Source organism: Oryzias latipes, chromosome 9 (assembly GCF_053564925.1).
Source record: "Oryzias latipes strain Hd-rR chromosome 9, Olatipes_Hd-rR_3.1".
Taxonomy (NCBI): domain Eukaryota; kingdom Metazoa; phylum Chordata; class Actinopteri; order Beloniformes; family Adrianichthyidae; genus Oryzias; species Oryzias latipes.
In genome coordinates, this window is record NC_136245.1 from 19,837,624 (window position 1) to 19,844,962 (window position 7,339).

Consider the following 7,339-nt stretch of genomic DNA (forward strand, 5'->3'; position numbering starts at 1 on the left):
TTATTGTTTCATTTACTCATATTTGATCTTCAAGGCGACCAAAAATACTTGTTTAAGTAAAGAGTAACACAAGGGCTTTGCTCATTTACAGACTTGCTGTAAATGACTTTACATGTAATATTAGTACAATAGTAACACAAATTACAGTTTGACCACAAACACAGATCTCCCAGAAACATCTTTCAAGTTAATAACAATTTAAATTCCATCTCAATGCTTAACCTTTTTCTTGTGTGTATGTTTTAATTTTGCAACAAGGCAACTTTGATGATTTTAAATCAAACAAGTCTAATCAATGTTGCTAGACCAAGGAAGTATTTAAGACTCACATGGTGTGGAGAAGACAGGAGCATGTGACTAAGACATTAAATAGAAATCATTGGCCCCAGCAGCTGAGTTAGAGATGCTTCTCAAACGTTATCTTCAACAATTCTACCTTTGGAAAGCTGTGGCTAAGAGCTCCACTGTCACCTTTCAAGGTTAAGAAGGAACTGATTTTATTTTTTGTTCCTTTTTTTTTTTTTTTTTACTTAAACCATGTATAATAAGCAGGATTCAAAGTGTCAAAGAACTGATTTTAAACATTTAAAATGTCACAAGGAACAAATTAGTCTCTTATTGTAGGACACTAAAAAGATCAAGCCTCACAATGCAAAAAGGTTGTTCTCAGCAATTTTGGTCTGGTTTGATTTTCTTCTAGCATAGCATTTTGTCCCTCCTTTAAGACCTGATCAGAAAATCTCATGCAAATCTCAAAGATTGCTAATAACTGGTTCAGATTAGAAGAAAAAAGGGAAGCTGGGTCGGGCTTCAACCAATGAGAGAAACTGAGAGAATAACTTGAAGATAGAATGCAAGACAAATATAAATAAATGAAAATTTGTAGGTAGCACAGTGAAGCTTTACCTCTCTGCCCAAGTTGTCTACAGAATTCTGTGAAAATGTTGAAAAATGTTGAAAAATGTTGAAAACGTGAAAATGGGACAAGCGCACCAGTGTATCCTAAATGTTTCATCCAAACTACATAATCGACGCAATTAACCTGGAAAGAGGATCAACACTTATACGTATGATTATAATTAAATATCTTCAATAAAAATCACAACATTTCCCATTGCTTGCTCACAAAACTAGTTTACCACTTCAGCTATGGCCAAGCATGTTTCCTTTGAAAGTGGTTTGGCTCGGCTGACCAGGAAGCCTCCCAACTGGCTGGCTCATGTGACCATCATTGACTATGTTATTTACATTCAGCTCATAGTGATGTGTTTGCTGAGAGGGATAATTTGACAGTCCCATAAACAGACAGACAGACAGACGGATAAACAGAGTGTTGGCTTCGGACAGAGATCTCACTGTCAGTCTCACTGCCACCCTGTTCCTCTCTCAAGCCCAACAGCCACGGGGCAATATTTGAGCATACAGTCAGCAAGTCTTCCAAATATTGAACAACATGCAGTGTCTGTTGTTCTTTTTCCAAGTAAATTTTGGACTACATTATGGTTTTCTCTTCATCTGTACTGTTTATCTCTGATGGTGCATGTGACTCTTAAACAAATGGTTTAATCATTTTTAGGTTTCCTTTCTTCCGTCTTGTTTTAGTCTGAAGACAGAATACTACTCAAATTTCTTCTTCTTCTTTTGGTTATGCTCTACAAAATTGTCTTTATTCTCTGTTCATGCAAAATATCAACAACTCCACTGACAATTGTGCAAGAAAATCATCTGTTAGGAAAACAGGAAAAATTATCTAAACAACTGTAAACATTTTTAGCTTGGAGGTACTTTCTTTTAGAAGCTTTCTTTAAGCTAACTTTAATTGATTGACTTTAATATGGTATGTTCATAGATAACTCTTGCAGCATTTCAAATGTCTGCTTTGTGTAGGCGTGACAGTTTTACAATATCAGATGGTGTCAGTGCTTGTCTTTGTGTCTGCCTTTGGAGTGTCTTTTTGTGTGTGCCCAGATACATGCTTGTGTATGCGCTGTACGTATTAAGGCATTTCTGTGTCTCCGTGAATGCACATGTGTGCTTAGCGTTCTTTGCCTGCCTCATCCAGTGAAGCCGTCACACCTCTCCCAGTGTCCTGCTGAGTTTCCCGCGGCATCCTGAGGTCCTGGAGGCTGTCTCAGGATCGCCGCTGAGGATGGTGGGCGTCTGGCACAGATAAAACTCTGATAGCTCACTAATGGACAGCGGGAAACTTTCCCCCCCTTTTTTTTGTTTTGTTCATTGCTCTTCTTTACCCATCCCCCAATTTAGCATGGATAACCTGCTGTAAAAGTTGCCCTATGACTGCGTTTGTTAGAAAGATTGTGATTTGGAATGAAGTGCTCGTTTTTCCTGACAGTCAAAGTAGCAAAAAGAGCCAAATAATGACTGTTAAAAACACAAAGAACTTCAAATAGGAAATGTGAATTAGGGTTTCCTTTTATTCCATTTTTCCTTCGTATTAACAGTAGCTTCTCCCCTCTTTCAATTATGACACAACTTCTAATGCTGCTAAAAAACTTGAAACATAAGTTTTCGTAGCAGTTTCATTAGGCAGATGTCATTGGCATTCTTTTATTCTCCTTGTGTGGTGGCCTGTGGGGGAAAGGCTAATATCTTCTGTGTCAATTCACAGCATGAAACTTTTAGATCTATATAAGGTTACTCATTGCAGAACTTATTTTCTAAAAGAAAAAAGAAATCCATTATTTATGAACATATTCCCAGTCCATGGCTAATTGTTTATTTTCTTCACAATTGCTTTGATGTAACCAGCCAGACACTTAAAGAAGTCTGTCGAAATCTGAATATTTTCCGTTGCACTCTTTTAATATATAATTATTATGTGTCATTTCACTAGTTTATTTTAGATCAGTGTTATCCTGCTGCAGGACTTGCCACGTTGTTTTTGGATTCATCTTTCAGTGTCACCTGAAAACATTATGGTCTGTTTCTTCTGATCAGAAATGTCTAGGAGTATTGTATTTCCTTTCTCCAAATTACTGCCAATTACAATTTTGTATTGTGCTAGTAAGACAAATTGGGGTTAAATGTAGATTGATGCTGCGTAAATTAACCAAAAATGATCTTTTTGCATGAGCTGGAAAGGAAAGAGCTCAGTTTCTCATTGATGTTTGTTTAATTAAGACGGCTGAATATTCCTTGGGAAACATTATGCTTCAACGTGCCCAATCAGAATTCTGTATTACTTCTTTTTGGTTGTAATAAATGGGCAAGCTGCTAGAGAAAGTCTTAAAATCTGATTATGCAACTGCAAAGAAGGTGACCCATGTAATTGGATAAGTGAAACATAAAAAAAACCATGGTACATATGAACACCTTGCCAAACTTGATTAATTGATTTTTTATTTTATTTATTGGTTTGCTTCAAGCATTGAAAATACTACAATTTTCAATACTACAAAAATCACACAGATATATCAAACTTCTTAAAGAAATAATGACATGCATTGATAAAAAAAACACGATGAAAAAATTAACTTAAATTTAAGAAGAAAATAGTTATAATTACATAATCATAAAAATAGATTTGCATACAAGACACACTTAGGTCACATTGAATTAAATAAATATAGGGACTATTACTTAAAGTCAAAAAGCATTGTATTTATTTCTTATAAACGAGTGGGAAGAAGCGAATTTATATAATCTCACCCACAATGAGTTGTTTCTTTTTTTGCTTTTGCATAGGTGTCATAATCCAGTAACTTGAATGATCATATTTATGTTGCTCAAAACTTAGCTAACAAGGGGAAAACTATAATTACTGTAATCTGTGAATTTTTTTCCAATATTTCCATTCTTGTTGTTTTTATTTCAACATTTAACAACTTTCTAACAACTATTTTTTACAGATTTTGTCAACTGTATTGACTTTTTATATGCAAGACTTGCCTTTGTTGCTAGTAAAATATACATTTATTTTTTTAGAAAGAACTTAGACTACTTTACACACATTTTTGGTAATATCAAAAAGTACGATATAGTAAAAATTGAATTAAGATTTTTAGACTGTAGTTGGGTTGGCTGTACTTGTGAAAAAACTATAATCCCTTCTGTTGAAAAGTATGAAAACAAGTGTGATACTAACCGGCTGTGCATGGTCATAATGAACATTAAACTTTCTAATAGGGATCAGCTTTATCAATGTCATTTTCACCTGTTTAGGTAATTTCAACTTTCCAACTGGCAGAGTACCGGAAAACAGTCTCGTCACTGGGGCCATGTCGTTCGAATGCCAGGGTGCCCAGTGGCGAGATCTGTAGCTCTGTTCTGGATATCAGCTTTCATGGGATCAAAGCACTGGCAGCGATATCCTCCCCCTCATCAGCAGAGCAGTAGTGCACATACCAAAGGGATATGATCGGAGAAAAAGGGAATGAGGGAGACAGACACATAGACAGAGAAGTGGGGGGTGTTGGAGGATGGAGGAAAGGGGGAGGGTTCAAGAAAAAGGCAGATGTGAGGTAGGTTAAGGGCCTGCAGGCCTGGGGACGATGAGAGTGGGTGAGAGAGGGTAGGAGGATGGAGAAGCTGGTTCTTATGGCTGTTTGAAGGAAGCGGGGGGAAGTGCTGATAGGAAGGCGATGCAAGGAATCAAGATGGGGAATCTTAAGATATAAGCTTATGTGTGTGTAAATCAGACGGAAATGGCAGTCTCATCAAAATGTAGGGCCCAAGTTTGTGGATGGAACCCTATCAGCTTCGTTTCCCCCCCCCTGCACCTCAGCATCTGTGTACACTCCACCCGCTTACCCACCCCTTGGCTCCCCTGCTTTCACCGCGCTTTACGCCCATGAGTCTATTTACTCACCCGTTTGTTTGCCGAGAGCGACAACACACAACCCCTCCTCCATCAACATCGCCAACCCAGACACCCTGTGCTCCAGCTCCTTCCCCCCACTTCTTATCCCTTCTATCATCTTCCTTAGAGATATGAGGAGCGAGGTGCAACACTTTCCTCTTCCTGCTCTCCTCCCTCTCTCCAGGCGCTTTTTGATTTCTCCTCTCACCTCCTTTTTCTCTCCCTCTTTCATATCCCAGAGTGCTTCTTTTCTTCTGTTCGTCTCTTCCGATCGCAAGTTCTCCGCAAGGTATCAGTGTGTGGTACAGAGTTGTGGCAGAGTCTTTTCTTAAAAGTGCTAGCTCATTAAGGAGTGAGAGTGTTTGGATATGCGTAGTTTGTATTTTTAGTGTGTTTGTTTGTGCCTGTATGCTGGGGCTGTGTTCTCAGTTCACTGTGTGTGAGCTTGTGTGCGTGTGGCATGTGTGCACGGCGGGTGTAGAGCAGAGGTAGGAACAGTGCTGAGTCTGATTCTTTCTGTTCCACTGTGGCGTTTGGGAAGAAGAAACTTTATTCCTGTAGAACAATAACATCTGTTTACAGTGTCGAACATATTGAGCAGCGGACGAAGTAAAACAACAAGATGTTAAAAAAAGCTTAATGCATAATGTGCGGATGTGAGGGTACAGTAGTTTGTGTTGATTGAAACTTAGCTGCATATCCACTTTCCTAATATAGGTATCTCCAATATGGACAAAGGTGTGCTCGCAAAAACTATCGGTTTTTATTGGCAGTAAACAATAAGAGGTGACCTAAATATGAGTGAATATAAAAGCGAAACCTTATTCTAAGCACTGTCAAAAAAGTTTTTAAAATTCTTTCATTGTCTTTGGAACTTGTAAAAACAATAGAATAAAAAAAATCAAGATTTATGTCATAAAAAATTGAATCTTTTAGAATTATAGCTGTGAACTATACAATTATTGTAATAAAACTAATATAATCTTTATAATAATGTGTTTTCCTAACTCTATACTGGGAGAAGAAGTTTGAGCAGTGAGGTATCCCCTAGAATAACACGTACAAACACATGCTTTTCCAATGTACCTTATTTTTTTAGAGTATACATTGCAGTTTTTGCATAGTTTGGGGCTGTGACTTACATACAGGTGAGACTAATTAAAAAAATAAAGATGTTATAAATAAATAAGTTGAAGTGAAATAAAGAGATAAAGAGTTTAGTTGACTTGTTAGCATGCTCTCTGTGCTTTGGTTATCTGTGTAATTGTTACTATGTTTCGCTATGAATTTGGTCCTGTATATTTAACCATTGTTAAATCAATTTTCCCAGAAGTGTGACTTATACATGATTTTTTCTTCTTTATTATGCATTTTTTGGATTCTGAGACCTATACTCCGGAGAAATCTATAGTCCAAAAAAAAAACAATATTTGTCACTTTCCAGTGCTTCAATACCATTAAAAGATCATGATCGAGATTTTACCTTTTTTAAATAATTTATTTGCATGACGTGGTTGACTGCAAGAAATATGCAAGATTCTTGCAAGAGCTTTTTTATTTTTTTATGGCCATTGCACTTAAATAATTGCTTCCATGCAGTGGTGGGCCTTTTTTTTATAGACTGAGAAAATAATCTGTGTCCTTTACTTCTTACAGTTATTTTACCAGTAGTATCTTTTCAAAATTGAATCTTGTCTCTTATTTGTGCTCGGACAATCAGTGAGTGGTAATGCATTAATGCAGGCATGCTTGCAGTAGTTAAGATGATTAGTCCTTTTGCTGATTTGCCTCCTCAAGTTTAAATCTCAACTGTTTTTAAACCCCTCAAGTTACCTTTAAGATATTGTATGTCGAAATAAAATCATGCAGAAGAAAGTAGATGAGGCAATAAAAATGGCCTTTATTGTCCCGAATCAAATGATCTTACATTGCATGTCATAAAATTGCATTCTAATATGAATTATATGCATAGCTGTAAAATATTTAACAACTTCTATGCTTGTGCATCCATGGCAGATATTTAAAATGTCAAAAAGTAATTTGTAATATGTTTTATTCGTATCACCAATCAAAGTGTTGATAATCCAAAATCAACTATTAACGTTTAAACAAATATGAAAGTTGAGAAACTGCACATAATCTGTGTTGATTGTTGTAGTTTTGATGCTAGATGTTTAGAAATGTTGGCAAAATACTAGATGATTAAAAGTGTGAGTATTATAAGTTTAGTGGCATGACAGAGCTGATAGTTGATGGAAGTTTTTTAAACATTAGGCACTTACAGCTGGCAATGAAGCAATACTTAAAAACATATTTTTTGTCACACTAAATTTCCCCTGAAAATATCAAAATGAACATAGGGTCACTCAGTTGTTAGTTTATAGCATAAATATTAATAAACATGCAAGCAAAAGTAGCTCAGCTTTTTTCTTTACACTTTTGTACCATAATACTGCTTGCTACTGTGTATCTGTATTACATTATATGCAGGGATGATGCACCCTGAAACATGAATATTTC